Below are 24417 nucleotides of genomic sequence, written 5' to 3'. Positions count from 1 at the left end.
TTGGCAGCTTAAAATTGCTATCATTTTAGTAATGTTATTTTGGACATCAGAACTTCAAAGCCTGAAATGATGTAAGGTGTTGGAATAAGTGTGTATACAGAGTTTGGTCTTTGTGGCTTCACAGAATTACTCAGACTTCCTTTATTTAAAAACGGAACCACATTTCTCATGTTCTAAAAGTGACAGTCCTACAATGAAAAGAAGAACTAAGTGTTCCTTGAACATGCTGATCCAGATGCATATACAGGAGTTAAAGGGCTCCCAGCTCAGAGGAAATGGCATAGTGGCTAAAAGGCAAACAAGGTCAGTTCTGAGATAGTTGTGAGTTTTCTGCTTAGTGGTCATAACACTCCTACTCTAAAACAACTTATTTAATTGTCACTACAAGGGATGAATGGCCAGATGAAGCAGTTCTTTTATAATTGGATTTGGCTGAGTTACTTTACGTGGTTGGAACTGAACTAGAGAAATGGTCAAAAATATTTGAATGGTCTTGGTACATTTGGTAGTGTGTAACTACTGACAAAATGTAAATGATTACATGGTAACTAGAAAGATTCTTGCCAGGTTAGTAGTGTGAGAATGCCTTGGCAAATTAGATTAATGTTTGCATGGAACAGACTCTGGTACAGCTCCCAGTAGTCATATGAGAATGTGATGTGCCTGAAAGCTTGAGCAAACACAGTTGGAACTAAGTGCTGATCCTGTTAATAGAAAAGACTCCCAGAGTCATACTATCCTGATCCATCTTTCCTTGTGTGTTCGTGCATCCTGTTGTCTGACCCATGAAGCCGCAATGACCAGTCACTTGCAGTGAGTTGTTCAAAGACGGGATAAACAGGTGTTTAGAGGACTTGCCAAAAGCTATCAGATACTTACTACTTTTGATTTAATGATGATTTTGTGAAAATCCAACCCACAGCTAGTTTTACCAAAAGGCTTCTGTGTTCTAATGCACCTAATGGAATTTATCCAGAAAAGATGTACTATACTGCGCCAAGGACCATGACTAGGCACCTTGGGAGGGAATGTACAAAACTCTGCACATACTGTGGAAGAAACTGCTAGCAGGTGGGAATTGTTTGGAGGACTTAGATCACTTCACTTTTCTCTGCATTCAGGATGCAGTTCAGCCTCCTTTATCCCAGGGTCCAAAGCCACGAACTGTTAATGATTGATGCAGCTTGGAGCTGCTTGGCTAACAATCTGCTGTAGTTTTCTAATGCAGAAAAGATTCCCAAAATATTTAAGCCACTTTTGGGCCCCCCATCAGCTCCTAAAAGTATCTCATTTTCAAAAGTAGTAATTCACAGCCTGCTGTTCTTTTTCTTACTTTGTCTTTACTCTCTCTAAAATAAATCTCTCCTTCCTTGACTTTACTGTAGTGGTTACAGAGACACCAGCCTCCCAATTCAGTGGGATTAACAGTGATGCTGATCTACTATTTAATTTCTTTGTTGATTAGAATTAGTCTCTCCAACTGTTGTCTCAAAAATCAATGTAATTCTCTTCACAGCAATGATATTTTTCAGCTCTGCAAACTCTTAAATTTTCTAGCAGGATGAAAGGTCCACACAATCAGCTAGTGTAACAATTTATACAACATAATCCTTGGAAATATATATAATGAGAAGTGAAAACTTTAGTCTTTTTTATGGTCATTTATGGTCATGTCCTGAAGTACTGTAGTTGGTTTTAGATATTTGTTTTTAAAAAGTTGTCTAAATCTTGAGCTCTGTGAGAAAAGTGATGGTAGGCTTGCAAAATAAGGCCCATGGTATGCTGCTGAATTGAGATTACTTCAATTGTGTTAATTCTAGGAGGTTTAGAATGGCCTCTTATTTTCTACAATAAGAAGTAAAAGAAAAAGAGAAAATATTGGATTTTTCTCTTTACTTAAGAATGCAAGCAAGCAAGCAAGCAAACAATAAAGAAGCAACTTTAAGCATTGTGAGGGAAAAATTAGAATTATAAATCAGGGGAAAGTTTATAAACATAAGAACTCATAGCCAAGGAAACCAGCTGCCAAATGAATCTGTGGAATCAGCACCACTGAAGATATTCAGAGCTCGGCTAGACATCCATCTATCAGAAAAGGATAAAGAAATCAGTCCAGTCACAGTGTAGAGTTGCCTGCCAAATTTCTACCCCAAATAGTGTATGATTTGGTTGGAACGGAAAAGAAAAACATTTTTGCTTGCTAGATCTTTCACTGATATAATCTTAAAAGCACAAATTCTTCTGCCTTTTAAAAAAATATTGCTAGCAAATTTTTTGAAATTTTATGTATTGCAACCAGATCGTGTAGGTTTTGCTGTAGTTTCAGACACATTGATCCTAGCTCAGATGTTGCAATATTTTTTAAAACTAAAAAATATATATTTACAATTAAAAAAAAATCTTTGAATGAAAAATTGTTGCACAACATCTTTTTTCATAGGAATATTCTGGGTATTGTCAGATCACTCATACCAAGCCTGAGGAAAGACTGTCAGTAAGATATTTATTTTTCGCATACTTAATTAGAGGTATGAAGGATGGTAAGACTGCAGGGTTAGGGTAATAAGGTTATAAAGGTATGGTTAGCTTTTTATCTCTATGTCACAACAACAACAAATATAGGCCAAGAGAGATATTTCCCATTCATTACTTCTGAGTTACTGTTCAGATCGGCGGTAATGACCTACTTCTAGTGGGTAGGCAGGCAACACTCATACAGTAGAGAGTTCAAGACTGAATTGAGCTGGCAGGCTAAGACTACTGGTTATCAAGGCCTGGGGCTCAGATTTTGAAGGGTATATTAACATTCAAGTAGTTGCCTATTGCAGTTTTGAGGAGTCTAAAAGCAGTCACCTTGAGCTGAAGTAAGTGGAGTTAAGGTATCTAAGCTCTTTACAGAAAGCTAAGTATACATTTATCTGCAACACTGAACACCTTTAAAATTGCAGCCTAGCAACCTCAAAAAGTGTTCAGTGAAACTCTGATTCACCTCTTTTCCATGAAGCCTCCATAAGCCTCTGATTTCCCCATTGTTTATCCCAGCACATGCTGTACAAGGGAAGATGGATGACCATTAGCTTTTAAGTACACTGCTGCAAACATAGCGTCCTTTCACGGCAATGCCTTCCAAAGCATCAGTCATATCAGAGAGACCAGGCTAGCACAGAGATGAAGCAGATACAATTTTAAAGAGGCTATTTCAGAAATGGAATTACCCTTAAATAACAAATGAATTTTCAGATCGAACACTGAATTTTTAAGGAAATTTAACACATAGAATTTAGTATTTTCAAGCCATCCATATCTTGAATTCCCTAATTTGTACTGTAGAAATTAGTGCTAGTTTCTAAGACATGGTAGAGAGTAGATCAAGGCTAATTCTTTGCAAAAATAAGTCTGCCACATTATCACTCTGCATTATGCAAATGTGTCACATGATGGAAGGGAAGTATGAATATCTTCTATCTGATGTATGCAATTGAAAAGGGAAAACACAGAGTGAAATCATCAAGCCACATTAGCCAAAGAGAACAGATAAGTAAGGGTATAGCACTGGAATGGTAAACAATCAAGCAGAGATTACACCTCTGTGTGGAACTGTGCGTGCTTTTTAGATGTGAAAACTAAAGTCGACAGTAGAAAATTTAAAAAATCTAACACTCTTTATCACAGAAAATGTTCAAAATACCATAAGGATAGAGTAGTAAACATTAATGTGTATAAAAAACCATGCTGCTCTGCAAATGACACAACTTAATAGCAAGGACATAACTGCCACTGGACTCCGACTGGGTTTATGTACATGTGTGCATTTTGTGCCCTTATGCCCAGCTTCTTGCCACAGCTCTGATAGTACCACAGCTCTCACTGCTGCCCTACCAGCCTGGCCTGGCACCCAGCACACCCTTCTCAACAAACACAGGAAGCAGGTCATGCATGTGCTGCTTATCGCCTCTATCTTCCCTTTTGAACATTTCTGTGAAACCACATGTGCTCAAGTTTGTAAATATGGACATCAGATAAAACACGAGAAAGTCTTACCATCGAAAGATCTTTATTTTGAATGTGGCAGAGTCTCTATTTTCCTTGTTCTTTCCTCCTCCACCATGACGACAGGAAGAGTGCACCGTTTCCTCTGAAGAGGCTCATTACTGCTCTCAGTAGCTAACATTTACCCAGATTTTCAGTGTATATGCACTTTCAACTGCACAAAATATGGGACTTACCCATACATTTTAAGTCACTGAAATAGGACATTTTGGTAGAGGAAACAGTCAAATCAGGTTACCACAAAATGGGAACTTTTATAGTTGACTGTTCAGGCAGTGTTGCTGATTGCTGAGCTAGCTCTTAGTAAGAATATGCAAATTGTGCTATTTTTACTTGCTATTCATCTAGTACTGGACTTGTTTGAAATAATTTCTTTATTCTTGCATATACAGGTATATATCTAGCAACGAGAATTTAGAGGAATTTTCTGTAGCTAATAGAATTCTTATAAGACTTCCATTGAGGAGGAAGAGAGAAAACCTTGCTGAAGGAAGCTTTGAATGGACTCTAGAAAAAAGATCCAAATCCATTTGATATTACCCTCAAAATACTCACCTTTGCCTGTGAAAAGCAACCTTTGTTACCTTTGTCATGTCACTTCATGACTTCTTGTTAACTTTTTGTACTTTACCCACTCATCTAATTCAGTGGGTTTTATTCCCTGTTTTTCAACCACTATCCTTCCCCAGTTTTCACTCTTTGCAGTTTACAGACAGACACCATCTGGCTTCACCCCCCGCATTTCCTAGACAAGGGCAATCTAGTTAGCCTTGTGAAATCCAAACCCCAGGCAAAAAAAAAAACCAAACAAACCTGTGCAAAACTTCTACAAGACCGGCTTTGTCACTTCTCTGTGAGGGGCAACTACATTACCCATAGCAACTGTTAGAACAGAAATCACATCTAAAGCAGTAAGTTATCTTCTCAGCCAACCTACTCTATTCCCTGAACTTTTCCTTTCCATTTAATAGAATTACTGTAAGTCTTTTCTGGTCAAGAGAAAGTTTGACCAGCATGTGTGTAATTACAGAACTTCAGAACATCATGTAAGAAACTGTCTATAAAATGCTTGGAATAAAGTAGATTAAGAACAGATTTGCTAAAGAAATTAGGAAGTCATTCCAGTGTTCTGTTCTAAATAACATAGTGAAAATAAATCTCTGAGGCAAGATTCTGGACAAAGACATTCCTTTGAAAAGAGACCACAAGATTCCTGGTCTTCTTAATGGAGAAAACAGAAAATTGGTCTTGGTTTGGGACTCTCAAAATGCTGATCCTTTTGAGCAATGTGGACAAGTACAGAATATTGTCCAATGTATTCATCCTTGAGCAGAAATAAACCAGTTTTCTGTGTGCTCTGACTGTCTCATAGATGCTGGAAAAAAAGGAAAAAAAAGAAAAAAAAGAACTCCCTTTCCTTTTTATGTTTACTGTCTTACAAAGTTTCTAAAGGAATTTATTTGGGTGAGGAATTTTGATCTGTGTATCTATTTTCCCCCTGAGAAATTATGATCTACTTGCACACTTCAGTGGTTTCGAACCAGATTTTCTTTTATTTCAGACTTTCAACTCTAAAGTCAAGAGAACTACATTAGGTGCAATTCCCTAATATTGGCCACGGAGTGAGGATTGAGGTGAGTTCGCTGCAACAACACACTCATCCTAATTTCTAAACTATAAAGACTTGATTTCTGTGTTTCATTGTTTGTTCTATTCTGTTGTCTCTCCTGATTTAACAGTCACTCCTATGTGTCTTCAGAGGAAGAATGCATATCACAGTCCCGCTCTGACAGCGTAGGCTCAGTGAAATGAAGAAGAACAAGTATTCTATTGTTGTGCACCATGGAAAGGTAAAAATATAATCAACACCTTTCTGTACTTGACAATCAGAGGATTAGAAGGGAGTGTGTATGTAATGATGGTTGGGTACCAGTGATATAAGACACTTTTAATCTTGTTAAATGCCCCGTGAAAAGCAGCATATATTGCTGTCTGCTCTCAATATGACTGAGGTTGTATGACGCTTAGATGATACAAGACTGTCATGTAAGAACTAAGTAGCATATTAGGTGTCCTATTTTTGTTTTACAGTGTTCCCCAGTGAAAACCACAATTTCACTTTGGTTTGATGATCACATCCTGGTGGCATTGGTACGTTTACGTTTTGACATATCAGAAGAGTAGAAGTAGACTGGCTACTGTTAGTAGGGAGCAGTGTCTGATATTAATTATTTAGAATTTTGCCGTCTAGAACTGGATTTTGCTTTCTTCTAAAATGGCAACTTTTTCACTCCAGACTGTGCAGAGAAAAGTCTTGTCAGTGGAAATTCTTGTATTGGTTATTTATAAACATTCTTAGAAGGGTGGCTTTTAAAGGATGTGAGATGTAAATTTTTAACCGCAGTGGATGCACAGGTTCCTTTTGAGTATTAATGAAGCAGTTTGGAGCTGGAGCCTACAATATGTTTGAAGTAATTTTGATGTTACTTTTGCACGTTTCCAAGATACCTAAGATGTGGCTAATAATAATAGCAGGTGTTGTCTGTTTCTCTCAGCATGTGGCATGAAAGTATGTGGTCACAGAGCTATGCATTATTTACATGGTGTCTACATGTCATCAAGTGGTATGGCAGAGAGCCAGCTTAAATCACTTCTGATTTTAAATGCAGGACACTGAATAATAATGCTGTGTCACACTTGAGGACACTGGAATCTGGCAAATCAGTAGTAGCTCAACATGTCAAGCTCATTTGAGTTGCTTTCTCCCTCCCTGAATGATCATAGAATCAAAATCAAGGTACAAGGATACTGTTTAAAGTTGGCATTTTTTTATTTCCCCCCTGAAGCAGAAGATTGTGCCCAGAAATGAGACACTCTCTGATTGCTTACTACAAAGATGTGTCATGAGGTCACTGCCCTCATCCAGGAATGTCTGCTCCTGAGAATGGTATCCTGTGTGGTGCATATTTGCCATTAAGCTTGTTGTCTCTGTAAGTGGTAAATCTGTTTGGTAGGACTACTTTCATTCATTAGTTTTTTTGCAGAATCTATTGCAAGAGGTCCACCACCTCAAATAGTTAAGTGTATTTTTTAAGAGGCAATCCCATTATTTAAAATGGGTGCTTTAAGGGTTTGAGGTCTCCCAAATAGGAGTGCTGTTCTCAGCCATTGTTCTGCATCAGCTCTGATTTCTGTATCACCCATAGAGATGGCTCACCTTGCCAGCTGGTAGAAAACCAATTCAGCGAAATAAAAACATGAATAGTTTTCTCTTGGTTTAGTAATCCAGTTGGGTTTACCAAGGAGCCATGTGAAAATCAGAGAAAGTAGAAGGGAAGGAATAGGCCTGTATGTCAAGGCAAAAAGGATGCAGAGAGAAGTGAAGGGAGCAGAACTGTTAGATGAATTTAACCATACTGTGAAAGCTTGCCTTAGAATGGTTAATGGACAGGGAAGGAGCTGTTAGAAGATTAAAAGGAGCACCCAAAATACTGGGATTCATTTTGCCTCATCACCATAATACTCTTTTTATGAAACTAGAGCTATATATACTCATAAAAACATTTTGCTTTTTTTTCTTTTAAAGGATAATGCAACCATTGGAGTCTGTGCTATGAATTCTTTCAAGTTAAATGCTTAGTTCAACATTCCACTTCCATTTCCTGGCAGAAAATGTTTTATATGAAAGCAACTTCAACCTTTGAGAAGGGTTCATTTACTGTTATGTTTGGTATCAGCTTTCCAAAAAATGCAGTCTGCATTTGCTGTGTTATAGGTTCTGGTTTTAATATTGTTTTAGAAAAAAAAGTCTTATGGCATAATTCCGAAATAAAATATTGCAACAGAATTTTCTCTATATGTGAATTCACCTCATGCGCGAGTGTTTTAAAGTCAGTTTGATCGCTTAAAGCCCAAGCTATCCTTGAACCAGCTGGTAACAAATAACACATTTAACTCTCAGTCACATGAAACTGTTAAGTTGCCTTTTTATAGACAACTACAGCCCTACTGCTTCTGAAGCACAAGGGAATATCATACGGACTTGGAAAGAATTGAACACCTACCATATGCACATAAAGAAGGGTAATAAAGATGAAAGGCCAGAACTGAGCTTTAATTTCTATTTTTCTGCTTTTGATTTATCAGTTGCTTCTGCATTGCTGCAATTTTCTTTGGCCTAAAATTAGGGAGAAGATGCTTGAATTGCTTAGTTTGATCAAATCAATCAAACTTAGGCTTCCCACTCAGTCAGTGTAACAGACACGAAATGGAAAAGTACATTCTTGGTTTCTTTACAGCTTTATTGTACATTAATTTCTGAAGTGTTGACTGCTGTAACAGTCCACTGCAGTGGGTAGTTCCTGGCTACGGGTCACTGTTATGGAGTTGCTGTAGTGATGGTGATATGGACATGGAATAGGTAGAGCTGTATCAAGTTGACTCTGTACTAGAGCTAGGGCTGATTGGTTGGGTGCAGGGCCATAAAAACATAATTTAGTCTCTTTTGGGACCTTAGTAGCTTCTCTGCATAGTGCTGCAGGACTATCTCAGCTGTCAGGTTTTCTCAGGAGTCACTGCACTGTGGTCCATTGCCATGTATGGATGTATTCTGGGAATTATCCTCCATGGGGCTTCTGCGTTAATAACCACCTCTAACAGAAGGAAAAGGACCTTCAGACAGGTCTGGTCACGAGTGAGACAATAAGGTTAATCCTCTGTGCTGCTGAGCCTCAGCTTCTAATAAAGGACTCAGAACTTGTACGGGTAAAGCTTCAAAGTAAGTACAGATTTACAGAGGGAGGGCAGATAAGAGCGTTGTAGCCCACCCATTAAGACCACCTGGTTTTAATATATGGTAGCAGTCAGCCTTTGTGCAATGCACTCTTTCCATATCCTAACCCTTTTCCAGGGAGAGAGATCTCCAAGAATGCTGCTGGCAATGTACTTGTCAAATTTGGGTGCACTGCAGGGTCTGTTTGTCAGTCATATGTAACAGTTTTTATCACCCCTTGAACTGCAGTAGCTAAATCTGATGATCAAGCAGAACCTTAGTAAAAATAACTTTTATAATATTTAATATCTGATGATGAATGCATGTCCAATGGAAAGGTCTGCAAAAATGCAGACTATTATTTTATCTGGAAATGTGTTCCTTTTTTGTGCATGTGCAGGACTTCTCATGCCTTTTCTGCTATGAGTCCGTATGGGAATAATTTCATTGTGAGAAGAAGGCTTCCATTCTATCCTGAAAAAGAGCTGCATGGAAATCACAGAAAGCTGCAGAAGAAAGTATCAGTCATTGTTTGAAAGCATTGTGGCCTATGGAGATGGAAACCAGAACATGGATTTGCCTCCAAATTTTATAAGCTTCTAGAAATACAAATGATGAGAAACAAATGCAAAGAGTTCACAAAAGTAGTGGTTGCTTAAAAAAAGAATAAAATCTTAAAGCCTTGTTGCTTTTATGGTGAACAGACCCGGTGAGAAGGATATCATCTCAAATATCATCATTTAAACAGGCAGTGTTATTGCCAGTATTTTTTGGTTGCCACCTAGATTAGTGTAACACTCCTCAGTGGCTAAGAAAGAAATTATCAGCCACTGGAACAAATTATGAAGAGGAACAGTGAGCTTACCATTTCTTGAAGTCTGCAAACTGAGAGTGGATGGTATGCTTCAGCAAACAGTGGAGACACAGCTGGGTGAAATTATATGGTTGTACTACAGAGAAGATAATATGAAATATTCTATGTCGTCTTTTCTATCTTTAAGAGCTATAGTCTATAGTTGCACAAATACCATTACAAAGAACTCCTGAGAAGTAGTGATAACCATAGCACCAATCTGAATCCATCTCCTGATCTGGGATATATTATGTCAAAGTATTAAAAAAATTACACTCTAATGTTTCTACATTTTTCTGTCATTACAAGTCATATTACTAGTATAATTTTACAATATTAGAAATCCATTTTTGAGGACCAAAGAGACACTTCCTCTTCCCCAGAGAGCTTGATGTACTTCAGTTCATGATAGAGTGTATAGACAAGTAAGCACATATACTGCTGCTTCCCTACCTGATCTATTTCTGTAAAATCTGAACTCAGTAAGCTAGATTCACTCAGTGGAATAAAAGGCAATCCATGGAGGAAATTCTAGGATACTTCTTATTATTGTAGGTCATTTCTAAGCTAAACTTCAATGTTCTTCTCCTTGCAGTTGATCTAGCACACTGCTTAAAATAAGATTTTTTTTTTTTCCTCAGTTGAGAACAGCTATTCCATTTTTCCCCCTCCAGATTTCAAGTGTTTTGGGATGTTGGGCACTGTAGAAACTTAAATCTAGTGGGACAGTTGAAAGCTTGGTAAAGCTGTGCCTGACTGAACAGCTGGACATGAGAAGAAATAGTCCTTCAGTGTCAGGTGGGTTTGGCAGCATGGCTAGGACAGCATAATTGGGATGTCCTAACTAATCCTAGAAGATCTGAAAAAACATAGCTTTTCAACTATTGCAGGGAAAACTGACAATTTTGTGTCCAGAATGGATATGCATAATTGCAGAGGGAGCTTTTTTAAGGTTTTAGATTGTAGCCAATGGCTAGTTACCCTTGTTTCTGTGAGTGTCTAAAGTCCTTTAGTGGCTAATTTGTTCTACATACATATGTTGTGCCTCAATAAATATCTCAACTGTCTCTCAGCTGGAGGGCTGGCTGGGAGACATACTTTAGCCAAACAGAGTGTCAACCAGATACAATGATAGGAGCAAAGTATAAGTGAATCCAGAGGAAATTTGATAGGTTATCATATGGAGGCATTCAGATTGCTTTATCAAGCAGTCTTTCCTGGTCTTAAGTTTCATAAATTTATTTATTTATTTGTTTATTATGCAGTGGTTCAAATAAGTTCAAATTTCTCTTGCTACTGTATTTTGTGCTTTTTTGAAAAGATGATTGGAAAAGATGGATGCTGAAAAAGAAGAGTGGCCTCTGATTGCTCTTAAGCTTTTCAAATATATTATCCTTTAAAAAAACCCCACAACCTAGTTTGCCGTAATAGTTTCAGCATTAACAGTCATTAATCTATTTACCATGCAATGGCCATAGTAAAATATAGGTGTATATGTTTAATACTTTGATTTCATGAACCTACAAGAACAATTTGGGGTTGTTTTGGTTGAAGGAACTCCTCCATTTTAGTTCCCTAGAGTCTAGCTATGTGGCTCTCTTCTAAAAAATGTAATAATATAAATAAAATTATGAAGTCTCTAAACATTTGAAAGGTTGGAGAACTAGACTGTGTTTCCATTCATCATGGGGGTTCTCAAAAGTAATTTTTGAGCCACACAACAAGGAAACTGGGAAGAGCTTGAGCTGTTCTCTTTGCTATGTGGATACAGAGAAAATAGCTTTCTTGTCCCATGAGGATTCTGTTGATTTTGAAATTTTAGGTCTGACAAGGGACTCAGTGAATATATGAGTGACTTAAGAAACAAACAAACGTATTTCATTTTAATGCTGACCTCTTTTTTTCTTTTTTTAACCTTTTAATATAAACTAAATTAAGTTTTGACAGGAGGAGATGCTTTTAGCCACAAAGCCAAGACTTTTTGTTTTAAAAATGTTGAAATGGCATATTTCTAGAGTTTCAAAACCTATTTTTTCCCATTTTTTTTTTGAGGACAGGAAACTGTTCTGGGAATAATTTCAGTTTTAATGAATTGTCGGTTATGACCATATCTCCTCTAGGAAAGCCCTGTCCTCACTCCCAACTCTAAAACCAGGCTTCCAATACTTTCCAGAAGTCTAAGCTAGGATTGCCTTAGTTACCTCACTGATGCATTTGAATGAGACATAGATTTTGGGCAACTGTCTTTATCCACTGGCCTAATAAGTTATAACAAATAATCTAGGCCCCATCTGGAGACTGATTAACATTGTCTCTGGAATAAAGATGTCTTCATTGCTAGACAGCTGAAGAGAAATACATGGTCTCCATTGCAGTGTGTCTGTATATCCTGAGGAGGATATCTTATGAGGATCACTCTTCCGAACTGGAGGAATTAACAGTGATCTCTACAAAGCATCAGCACTTCTCTGTAGTCCCAGAGAGGAACGGTGCTTCATGATGAATCCTTTTTCATCATGAAAGTTGCATTCCATTATTTTGAAAGTTTTGAAAGTTGTATTCCATTATTCTTCCAGCCTCGGAAAACAGAGATCTTTTCCGTGTTCTGTGCCAAGACCCTCCTTCCACCCATATTGCAAACTGGCAACGCACAAAGTGCAGCTAGTGGAATAGCCCATTAGCCAAATATATTACCAAAATTAAATGCCCTACTCCTGTACTAATTTTCATTTTAATAAAGCATTCTGAATTTCATCCCTTGCTGTCTGCACTAATCAGTAGCAGTCTTTTTCTAACCAGTTCATTTTGCATTGTTTCGAATCTCAAATTTGAAGCATAACACCAGTGTTATTTTCGGATTCACTGAGCACCAGTGCATTGTAGAAGATCAGTGGAGACATTTTGGCAGAGGTGTAGAGAGCAACAGGGGCTTATGGTGCTGCCCTTTGTGCTTGGAGTTGAGGCAGAAGTGGAGGCTTGTGGCAGGGGGCAGGTCTGTGCTCCACTTTCTGTTTGGTACAAGCAGCTTGCATTTGAAGGCACAGGAGATTTTTTTTTTTCCTGCGCCTCTTGAGCACTGTAAAAATTACTAACTGCCCTTTCATTTTAAAACTGAAAAGGAAGCACTTCAACTTTTGGTTCTGCAGATAAAATTTGTTTCAATGACACATCTTATTTCTGAATCCTGATGATAATTTGATTTTTCTGATTGTGTGTTTGGAGCATCTGCAGATTCAGGAAAATTTCAGCAGCTACTAGCTGACATCAGTTTTACTGTCTTTCTTCATGACTATGGAATAAGTATTTCTCTATAAAAAGAAGAATGCTTCTTGTGCACACTTATTTGGCAATTAAAAAAAGGCAATTATTTGAAGACTAATGGTAATGGCATTTAACTGCATTGTCTGCTTGGCCTGACTACAGCTAACTCCTGGCAGTGTCTTGAATCTACAGCTACATAAAATGAGTAATAGGTGTCATAGAAACCTTGTCGAAAATAATATCATCTCTGAACATCAAATAAGCTGTCATAAGCCTAGTCTTAGTACTAAACACTTATTTTGATCATATAGATGTCTTGTATTCTCACTGTTGGTTCAGAAGTAGGTTTGATTTGTTGCAACCTTATCCTGTTATTGCCTTACTTAAATAGTATATTAAATGTTGTATAAATACTTATGTATGAATGTTGTCAGTAGATAACATGCATCCTAAAAATTGAAATAAAATCGTCTAATGGCTTAGATTGGAATGGACCTTAAAGATCATCTAGTTGTATTGTATTTTAGAATACAATTAAATGACGTTATAAATTCAGAACTCATATAATGTTTTGCAATGTTGATTTAAATACCAGCCAGAAGAAGGGGTAGTGCTGAAAAATAGTGTGACTAGTTAGATTTAATTCTTTATTAGGATAAAACAGAAGCATTGGATTCCAAATAACTTTATACTGGCTACATTCACTAAGAAATTATGCTCCTGACTGTTTCAGATATTTGAGCAATCTTATATATATAGGACAAGCTGAATACAAGGCCCTTCTGTTGTTAGGAAATTACATACTTAATACTTGAAGACAGACCCCTTTGGCAGCATGTCTTCTGTGCTTCCACACTCAACTCTGTAGTTATCCAAACAAAGATACCTACTAGTATCTTAGATCGGTCCTAACCTGACTTCATCATACCTCAGATCCTGCCTTCAGCTTAAATTCTTGCAGGGCAGCTTAGCAGTTTGAGTGAAGAAACCTGTTGTTCATAATGCAGCTATGAAGGGCAGCATTTCATACTGACTCACAAGAAGAGAAGATTTATTACGTACTTAGGAGATGTCACTTCTATGCATATTTTGGAAAACTGAGGGGAAATAAGTAACCTTCCCCCTGAAGCAAAGAAATTTGACAGCTGCAAATGGAACAGGCTGAAGCCATTTTGGAGATGGATGTTGAAGTTGTACAGCATTGATGGGATTGTTTAATAAGTATTCTCTCTTTTTCTTTCATTACATGAGGTTTTGCTTTTCTTGGATCACACAGCTTATTGTAAAAATGTAACAAGCTACTATTCTGAATATGCCAAATAAGAAACAGATGGATCTCTTTAAAGAATAGTCTATCAGTAATATTAATGGGATCTCATGTTGAGGAACCAGGCATCTCCCTTTCCTTACACCAGTCTTCTTGGCCCAGACAAAGAGGCTCTTCTAGCAATGACTTGCACATGGAAAAGAAGAGGAAGGAAGTTTTGGTAGCTACAGAATAAAACATGGCATTTTTCTCTCTTAGCTATTGTGCACAAGGTTTTCTCTGGTGGACTGATTTGAGCACAGGGCTTGACCCTGTTGTCAATGTCCCTTTTATACCACAATTCAACTGGTGTAACTCCATTGCCTCAGTGGAGATCCTCCGACTTAAACGTGATCCTCCTCAATTAATACCATGTAGAGCTATATTTGTGTAACTAAGAAAGAACCTTCTGTATAAAGAAAATTCCAGTTGGTGTAGCATAGAATAGTATGTGCATAATACTCCTTAGACACCAACTTATGCATTTTGGGTTAGAGCTTTTCTTCAGGTTTTGTATTGTCTTTTTTCTTTAACAAAAAGTACTCTCCTGTTCTCTTGCCTTGTGTTGTCTTTCTCAATAAAGCAAGCTTAGTGGTATTAATGACTGGGCACCTCTTCATCTTCATGAACAACAGCTTCTTATAACACATAACATATATATTTCTGTGCTATGCACAATCAAAACCTGACTTACCTGCTGTGCTTAAAGCCAGAATAGCAGCTTCACAAACAAGTATGCCCTTTTGAGCTTATTAGTATGATGAGTACACTTGGTGTGCCAAACCTTGGCTTGCCTTTGAGACAGCCAAGTGGTTAAAGACAAGTGTGAGACAGATTCAGTGGTTTTTTTAGCCACCCTGAATGTTCACAAGGGTGGCATGGGCAAAGCATGCGAGTCACACAAAAGATGCACTTCAGGACAAATAATAAAGCTAAGATGTTTCTTTACTGCTGTTATTTTCTTTAATTTGGGATATTTCCAAAGTTGGGTGGATGGGTTGTACAGTACATGTTTGTTGATGAAATGATAACTTAACCTAGATAAAGCACATACATACTGTTATTTTAATAAAAGAAACAAGGCTCACTTTTAAAAGGGAAATATAATACAGTAAACATCCTTTTGTACTGGCCTAGTTATTTTTCTAAGCTTATGCCAGGCTGAGATATTTGCCTTGCAAAGTAGAATTTTTGCAGGAGTCTGCAAGTTCTGTAATACCTTTTCCAGCATCTGTTGAGTGAGCCAAAATTCTGTGGTCAAGTGGGCATCTCAGTTACAGCTCTTTATTGAACGTCTAATGCATTAGACTTTAAGTCTCCCAGACCTTTCTCTCTCTGAGCAAAGTTATCAAGCTTTTTCAACTTCATTCTTGTTCCAAGGAAAACACCAGAAAGTGAATATAGTCTTCAACTGGTGATGAACATGAGTCTTGGATGTCCATGATGGTTTTTGGTTTAAACGATTCAAAGCACCAGGATTTTTTTTTTATTTGATTTTAAAACAACCTGTAAACACAGGGGAAAGCATTTTCAAAATTTAACCCTGTTTTCCTCAGAGCACTGATTTTTTTCATTAGCTATTGAAGTCTTGTTAGGATTTCCTATTCAGATTTTATCACCTTCGTGTGCATCTCATCTTTAATGTATTTTAGAATAATTTTTAAGTAAATATTTGATCCAGTCTGGTTCTGTAGATGTTATTGACACTATAGGAAGGTTACCTGTTGCAAACACAGTAGAGGTCAGAATAGAGGTAGATGTGAGTGCCACTACCAGTACTGAGAGCAATTGTCGAGTTACTGGTCTGGGATACCACACTCAGTGATAGCTCTCATCAGTGGTGTGGTTTGTTGTAGAATTTCAATGTTAAAATGAATATATTCCTTTGCTACCTTGTGACCTGGTAGAGGAATCCAGACACAAGCACCCCTCTTAGAGAGGAGAGATTAGATTAAGTAGTGAGAACCGGTGTGAAAATAAATCACGTTTTCTTCATAAAGAGGTCTGTATTCAGAATCAGTCTGATGTGAAGCTACAGGAGTCTAATGCCACCATCTATGCTTAGACCTGCCACAACAGCAATCATTACAACCCACTCCAGGCCTTCTGCACTTTTGTAACCAGTACTCCTTGGATCCTCCCAGGTGTCTTAGATGATGTTCATTAGGGACATTAAGATGGGCTTTCTGTAGGAGAAATAATGCTTCCTTCCTTTATATCTGGAGTGAATAAAGGAAGCTCAGCAGCTTCTTTGATGCTCAGCTATAATAATGGTGGGCTGAACAGGCCCCAGAATGAAGGTATGGTGTCAGCATGGTGGAGAGAGCAGAAGTTTTTGCCATCTCTTGAAGGCAAGAAAAGGGCACATGTGGAAAATTGCCTGAGTGTTTTGTATTTGATGTTGTCTTTTCATAACACCAAGTGTCCTGGCAGCACAAGCTAATTTACATTTAGAAATCTTCCTAGAAACATTCAAAATGGTTTGTCTTTACAGAAGATGAAGGTTGCTTAATAGACTGAGCTCCTGCCTGGTGGGATGTTTAAGGTTTCAGAATATATGGAGTTTACTTTTGTCTTGAATTAGAACACAGTCAGAAATGTTTGTAGAAAAAAAATTGAAGTGTTTCTCTTTGATACTATCAGATCAAATATAAGAAAACAAAAATCCTCTCCTTTCAAAGAAGAAATGCTGAATATTTGTTGATGACAATATTAATGACCTTTGAAAATGCATTATAAATCCAGGGCAATGTCAACATTGGTATTAGTGGTGGATAAGTTTGTTTAAATAGCATTTAAATCAGCTTATTCATGAAACACAATCTTTTAGATGTTTAGAAATGTCTTATTATACTATTATGCTTAGAGCTTATAGTTATTATACTTAGAGCTGACCTGTTGCTCATTTAGCTGAAACTGAAAAGTTGTTCTTGCAGTCTAGTATATTTGCTTTGAAGGAAGAAAGGCTGGCAAAAAGCAGCCTTGCTGATAACTCAGTTTCCAGTGAGGAGATACGAATAATGTTCAGGTAAACATCCAAAGCATTAGGCCTGCTTCATCAGAATGGTGTTATGATGACATGTTGCACTGTCAGTTATAGCCAAAAGAATCCTTTTTAGTGTTTCTGAACAATGCTGGTACATATTTTGCAAAGAACAATGCTGGCCATGCTTGTCCATGGGATAGTCATTAGTAGTTTGATTAGCATTGTTCTGAATTATGATTTTCCAGCCAAAACCTAACAACCTTCCCCTCAATCCCCCTTTGTGAAAGCTATTCTAAAACTCTGTAAGGCACAATGAAGTTTTACAACCATTTAGTGAGCACCCTTTTGTTCTTCAAATGTGTCTGTACAATAAGGGGAAATCTTCAAAGTGGTGAGTACCCTCATCCCCTACTAAGTTCAAGAAGCAGCACCAGAGTTTAAATAGTTTTTAATATCTCTTTCTAAGAACTTTCAATTCAGAATTATCAATATAACCTCTTCAAAATGCTCTCTTTCAGCAAAGAAGGAGTGTATATATTTTAAACAAAATATACAGTGCCATACTGATTTGCAAAGTCCAGGTGATTCCTTGGGTCCTGCTCCCAAACAGAAGAAGCTTGGTACTGCAGCAAGAGCTTGGTACTGAGACATGTCTGAATCTATGCTTTAGCAGTGCCTGATGGAAGAAGTGTTCTTTTGGTTTGTGAATTTGGGGTCAATTAGTGTCAGTGATTGCCTCTGCAGCCAAATTTTTTGTGTCCAAGGACAGCAGAAGAGGTAAACCATAAAGAGAACAGACTTAAGCCTTCTGTGGATTATGCAGTACATTAGGATTGAGACTTTTCTGCTTCCAGTCTGTTGCAGAGGTACTAATCATCATCAACAGGAGCTGACCCGAGAATTATAGGATAGTTCTTACCACTTCTGTAACACTTGCGTGTTTCTCCAGGTGTGCAGAAAATGAATCTTTCTGCAATGGATGGTAAAAATATAGGTATGGCTCTATTATACTCTGAATTTTTAATCATGTCAGGTGAAGATGAATAGGGAAGCTATAAAAATAGGGAAGCTATAAAAAAAATTTAGCTTTGCTTCTGGGTTTCAAGACTGGAATAATTACTGAGAATACTGAAAGATGTGAATGGCATGTGAATCATGGTGGAGTGTGCATTTTACTGGCAATTGCTGCAGTATTTCATCCCTGGGATTTTTGTCATGTGTTGCTACTGCCTAGTATTGGATGAAGACACATCAAAGATCCCCTCTGTGATCTCACTAAGCTGTTTTTTCTGTCTTTTCTGGCACAGCCTTGTGACGCTTCCAGCCGGCATCCCTGGCATCACTTTTTGCCTTTAAACCCATAGTCCAGCTAAAGTCTGTGCCATAGTATATGCCTTATAATGATATATTTCAGCAGATGAAGAATACAGTTATCCTAGTGTATCTCAGAGATTCAAGTCCTGATCCTTTTCTGACATGCAGCCCTCAAAAGTATTTTTAAGAATTAGGAAGATCTAGTAGTGAGAACAGTATTTTTCTCTTAATTTGAAAAATTCAACATAAGGATCAGGATTTGGACTGTTATCCCATAATCACAGCAATGCCACACATCTAAGACTGAGGGCTGCAAGGAGATGCTAGGATTTTGGTGTAGACTGAATGATGGTGTTGGACATGAGCTTCTTAGAATCATTTTCAAAGGTAATCAAAAGGGAGGAGAAAGTGCACCTATGATTAGCTAAAGTTGTCGATGACTAGAGGATGGGAAATGAAGAAGTGAAAGACAGAGGCAGTGGGCACTTACCTCTACATTTATTTGATTATATCCAGGCAGCACTGCTATAGTGCTCTATGTGACCTTCTGTGTAAGCTCAAAAACTCTCTGTTCCTCATGAAGTTGAAGAGGCTTGTTTCTGCTGAAATCCTGCACAGAAAGAAAATGAAGGCTGCCTTTCCTGTTGCTGAGAAAAGCTTGCAAACCCTGATAACTGATCTTTCAGTTTTCGGTTCAGTGCCAATGTCTAACTCATGTGTCCTGTGTTGGCAGACATGAGACAATTATTTGAGCTGGAAAGCTGGAGCAGCACGCATGAGGTGTCTGTTTTTCTGGATAGAACCTGGGTTTGGCTTGTTGCAACGTTAAATTATAAGTATTAGTAATGTTTTGAAACTGCTAAACTGAAAACTTAACTAGCTAAGGTCTGTGAGAGAAAGACCATGCACTGTTGAGGTTTCACTGTGGTGCTGCATGGAGCAGGTGAAACAGGGAGTTTGCAAAGTGTTGTTAGACTGGTTACAGCGTGGCAGGGGGAAGTCACAACTATTTATGGAGCATGACTAGGCTTGAGTAGCTTCCATAACTAAAAGACAACATTAAATAAGAGTGATATACACACTCACAATCCTGTAAATATGTCACCTTTCTTGTTTCTGCCTGAACAGATTGCTATGAGGCATCTAGATTGTAATGAATGCTCATCTGCTTTTGTATATGAGGTGCACTTGATCTCTCTAGAGATACATAGGTCTTAGATGTCAGGACCTGTGGTCCTCCATGTCCTGGACATCTATCCTTTTCCTGTCTGAAAGCTATGTCTGGATATCTGCCATGCCAGCCTGCTTCCTTCAGGTGCCCATAAATTGAGAGATTTATATGACCATGTTCCTGCATTACACATGACCAAGTTCCAAATCCTCTAAGTCATGAAATTGTTTTGGCTTGCTGCCTTGCATGTAATCATCAGCGTTTGTGGTTTGGTCTGATAATAGCTTGGGATCCTGATGGTCCACATGGCATATACTGTATGTAAATGGCCCATATAGCCATGCTTCTCTCAAATCCTGGATCCAAAGGATAAGGAGATTCCTCTGGGACCACTCTCACAGTGAGACAGATCAAACTTCATACACTACAGATGTGACCTTATCACAGAGATGAAGGCATAAATATGACCATAAATAGGTTAAAGCTAGAAGAGTACTGTGGAATTAGTTATCTGTCTTGCAGGAGAGTTGCACTCTGTAGGTAGGTGAAGGGCATAGCAGCAGTATCCAGTAAAACACAGCATTTCTTTCTCCACATGGAATAGTAGGAAAGGGAACTTAAATTTACTTACAAAGGAAGTGGAGCAACCAGAAACATAATTTCCAAATCTTTCATGACTGGAAAAGGGGAAGGAAGGCCTCTGGCTCAGTGCAGAGGCAATTCAGGTCATAGTGAAGTACACAGATGATCACAAGGTTTTCCAAAAGAAATGGATGTTCTGACTTCATCTGAGATTTAGACTAAGTTAAGTCTCAGCTGCCAGAGCCAATCTTTTGTCTGTTATGGATCAGTGACCACTTTTAGGTCATTTTACTCGGGTTTCTATCACTTTATGAATCAGACAGTACGATGTTATCTACACATGAACATTTCCCTCACACAAATCTTTTCAGCAGCCCATAAGCTTTTCAGTCTGGGAAGAGGTAACTGTTGTGATGTCAAAAAGGCACAGCTTTATTAGTCTCTGTTAAAATTGAAAGGGTTTTTTTTTTTCAGTCAATTAGTACTGAAGAAAGAAAAGTAAAACCCATGTCTTCCTCAAACACAGCACACCATGTACTTCTTATTAAGGACAACATGTTTAGTGAGTGTCACATTTCAAACTTCAGCTGTTTTTGCTGTTGCCCTATTCAAAACATGTATGGTTAGAGTTTCATTACAATGGGAAAAGTGTGTGCGTATGTTTGTTTCCCGCTATTCCATAGCACAAAAGCTGTTCGGAATTTGCTCCCATTTTAGCAAGATGCACTGGTGTTGTGTTTTGTTTTTACCTTAAAGCATGGAAAAAATCAGCTTCAAAAGGGGATAAATGTGTGAAACAAAGAGGCTAAGGAAGCAATTATTTTCCAGCTTTAACTAGTGTCGGTGCTATTACTGTGATAGTTGGCCAAATTCTTCAGCTAAGGATCTCAAAGTACATCAAATTAAAATTATGTTTAAACTATGTATTTCTGGAGGCTCAAGTGAGATCAGGCTGTTATGTAATGTAGTGTGTTACTTCTGTAAGTACCTTAGTGGCTTCTGTGTTTCACTGCAGGGATCTCTTTGTGGCTGAATATGAGGCTTTTAGGGCTCTCTTACATTATTTCAACCACATTATGTAGGGTGAAAGGGTGCATGTACATGTCTAATTTGACAAGACAGATGAAGTGAAGGAACCAGTCTTTATTGCTGAGATAGGGAAATGAGGTGAAGGAGACATATGCCAAAGTTCAATCAGATAGATGCAGGCTAAGAACTGAGCCCATGTCTTACAATTCCCTTAATGATAAGAGAAAGTATTTCTATTTAGTTATGGCAAACTAACACAGGTAGTGTGCTGCACTTAAGTCATGTCTGTTAAAGTCTTTTGGAATTTACCTCTCTCCTTCCCTGCATATACACAGTAAAATATATTTGCATTAACAATGATTCTGCAGTGCTTCTGTACTATATGTACAGGAAGGTGAATGAGTGTCTGGGGAACTTTTAACTGGATCTATAAAAAGTCTGTGTCAATAAAATCCTGTCAGATCTATCCTTCAGTACTGCGATTACAGAGGAGGAAAAAGAAAGGTATTGCTCAATGTGACTGCAATATTCCACTGTGTAATCTTCTCCCATGTGGTCATGTTTCCTCAGATAAGAAAAATTGCCGCTCTGGTGTCAGTGAGGATGGGGTCACTGAATGGGAACAGGAGCGTTTTCATTTTTTTCACAATGGACAGTTGTTTTGTGTGTTTTCCTGACTGGATAAACTATGTCCATGGTTACTGAGCAAAGTTTATTTCTGTAGGAAATAGGTAACCATGTTTGTGCAGTGGGGGTATCAGAACACAGAGGATTTGAAAGAAAGGGTCCAGAGGTCATCAGCAGAGGGGATAGGATGAGGAAATGCAGTGAGATATATTGTGTGGATTCTGGCATATACTTCATGGGATGCTTCCTTTCAAGCACTGGTGGGCAAGAGGGGTGAATAGAAGCTCTTTGATAACACAGCAGCAGGGTGAATTCATTTCAGGACCAGCTCTTCACCTTGTACAAAATAGTGCAACTGATTTATGCCCACAGAGGATTTGGCTTGAAGCTTTAATTGCTTTCTTGGCTAAGTTCTGTTTTCCTTACAAGTGCTTGGACTACCAAAGGAGTGTTAAATGTTGTATTTAACCAAAATCTCTTGCTCCTGCGATCCTACTTGTTTATTATGTTCTCTTGAAGAATCACTGCAGAGTAACTTTATTTCTTAGCTCCAATAAAATATGTGTCCAGAAGTACAAATGGCTTTTTGAATGCCAACAAACATTCCTAAATTGTCCTTCCTTGTTAAGTGATCAGTGGAATGCTGACAGGCTATAAATGTAGAGTTAATCTTACTAGGTAAATTTACACCATTGCCACACTGTTTGTGTCCTATGTTTCCAGATTCATCTTCAGGTTTCCATATTGCTTCAGGTATAAATTGTGCTATGACCTCATGTAACATTATTGCCTAGAGCACCAACTGAACTGTAACTGCAGCTCACGTAGGTATGAGCATAAAGCTGAGTGCTGTGGAGGTTGTTCTGAGCTCTGGTGTTCAGAGTAGACCTAAGCCCCTGCCCAAAATCCGGGATGGAAACTCAGGTAGTTTGTTTCTGCTGCGTGCTATGCACTTATCCTGCCCAAGTTTAGGATGTAAGGCCCTTCCAAATTAACATCTACTTGAACCATATTTACTCTTCAATACTGTGTAGGTCTTGCAAGGAGAAAGAGATGGTACTTTCCTCAAAGGGCTGGCAGTATAAAAGAACAGCAAACAGTGAGAATCAAAAGGGATATTTTTAAAATTATTTTTGCAAGTAAAAATCCAACACATGGAGAGATAGAATGGTTCATGTAGGATCATGATAAAAAATCTGAAATGTGTTGTTAAATTGAAATTTCAGTCCAGTTTCTTAAGGGCAGGATGTGAACTACTTTTGTTTCAATGTTGCTTTCTGCCTCTCCTGTGCCTAAGTGAATCTACGTTTTGGTTACACTTCAATCACAAATATTCATGGTAGAAAAAATGACTGTGGCAATTTCAAATGTGACTGTATCCCTGGCTGCTTGTTATAATAGTTTTGAGCCAGGTGTTGGAATGGGATGGAAAAAATTTCCTCATCTGCCTCCATGCAGAAGCCATCTGTGTCTGCTTTAGCGTGGAGATGATTACCTAAGGGTGGCTGGCTGATGTCATGGTGGAGGAAGCAAAAAAGCATGCACCAAAACCATTTCCATTATAATATATATTAGGATACTGTAGAATGGGCTAGAAAAATCACCATTACATTCTTCATATCCTCACAAAAATCCTCAAGTTTTTAGATCTTTGAAATCTCTCTAGAGGTCAGTAGAAAGGTATGAAATGGTGCATCAGACTACAGTCATAGTAAAATATCATTTTTGCATAGGTAATGTACCTATCTGATCTGTAGCAGACTTTCTGTGTTACCTTTTTTCTCATTGGGTGCATATTCTTGGCATTGGAAAGCTGTAATGCAGTCTGATACTCAACAATTTGTGTTGTGCAATCAACTCACTACTCTTATAATAATTCCTCATATTTGCAGGAGGTTTAAACAGAGCACAAAAATTTCATTGGTTCTCACAACATGCCTGAGAGAGACATTGCAGCTGGAGACTGCAATGAAAGAAAGTGAAATTAGGAATTAGAATAATTTTTTATTCGTGCAGTATATCTGATGGAAGCAGACAGACTGGAGCTTCCATGTTACTTGTCAGTCTTTTCTTTGGTTGATACTCCTAGAGGTGATGTCAGCTGAAGTGTTGCCCGAGTGCAGAAGGATTTATGATTGGTGTTACTGATCATGGATTTACTACAAATAAATCTTGGATATTCAGCCTGGGGTGGAGGCAGCTTCAAGGGTAGACCAAGAGCAGCCCCCCAGTGCCTGTAGGAAGGTTACTGAGAAAGTGCTGCCAGACTGTGCACAGCAGTACATGGTGAGAGATTAGACCCAACAGATATGCATTGAAACAAGAGAGAAGCAAACTGTACACTTCAAGAAACCTGTTCTCTGTAAGGGCAGTCAGGCAGTGAAGAAGGTGCCCAGAGGGGCTGTGGAGTCTCTGTCTTTGAAGGTTTTTAAGACTCAGTTGGTCATAGCCCTGAGTGTTCTGGTCT

The 24417-nt window shown here is 38.2% G+C and overlaps 1 long non-coding RNA gene across 2 annotated transcripts in view; it reads left to right on the top strand.

Annotated features, from left to right (window-relative positions):
- Positions 1-24417, top strand: part of LOC116784981 — a 179860-nt gene that overhangs the window by 34646 nt on the left and 120797 nt on the right. For both annotated transcript variants that reach the window (XR_004356332.1, XR_004356333.1), the window contains exons 3-5: positions 5612-5684; positions 5790-5900; positions 6142-6201. This is a non-coding gene — a long non-coding RNA (uncharacterized LOC116784981). The remainder of the gene's footprint in view (positions 1-5611; positions 5685-5789; positions 5901-6141; positions 6202-24417) is intronic.

This window comes from Chiroxiphia lanceolata, chromosome 3 (genome assembly GCF_009829145.1).
Source record: "Chiroxiphia lanceolata isolate bChiLan1 chromosome 3, bChiLan1.pri, whole genome shotgun sequence".
In the NCBI taxonomy this organism is placed as follows: Eukaryota; Metazoa; Chordata; class Aves; order Passeriformes; family Pipridae; genus Chiroxiphia; species Chiroxiphia lanceolata.
The sequence above is the reverse complement of the archived record's forward strand: the minus strand, read 5'-3'. Positions and strand labels throughout refer to the sequence as shown.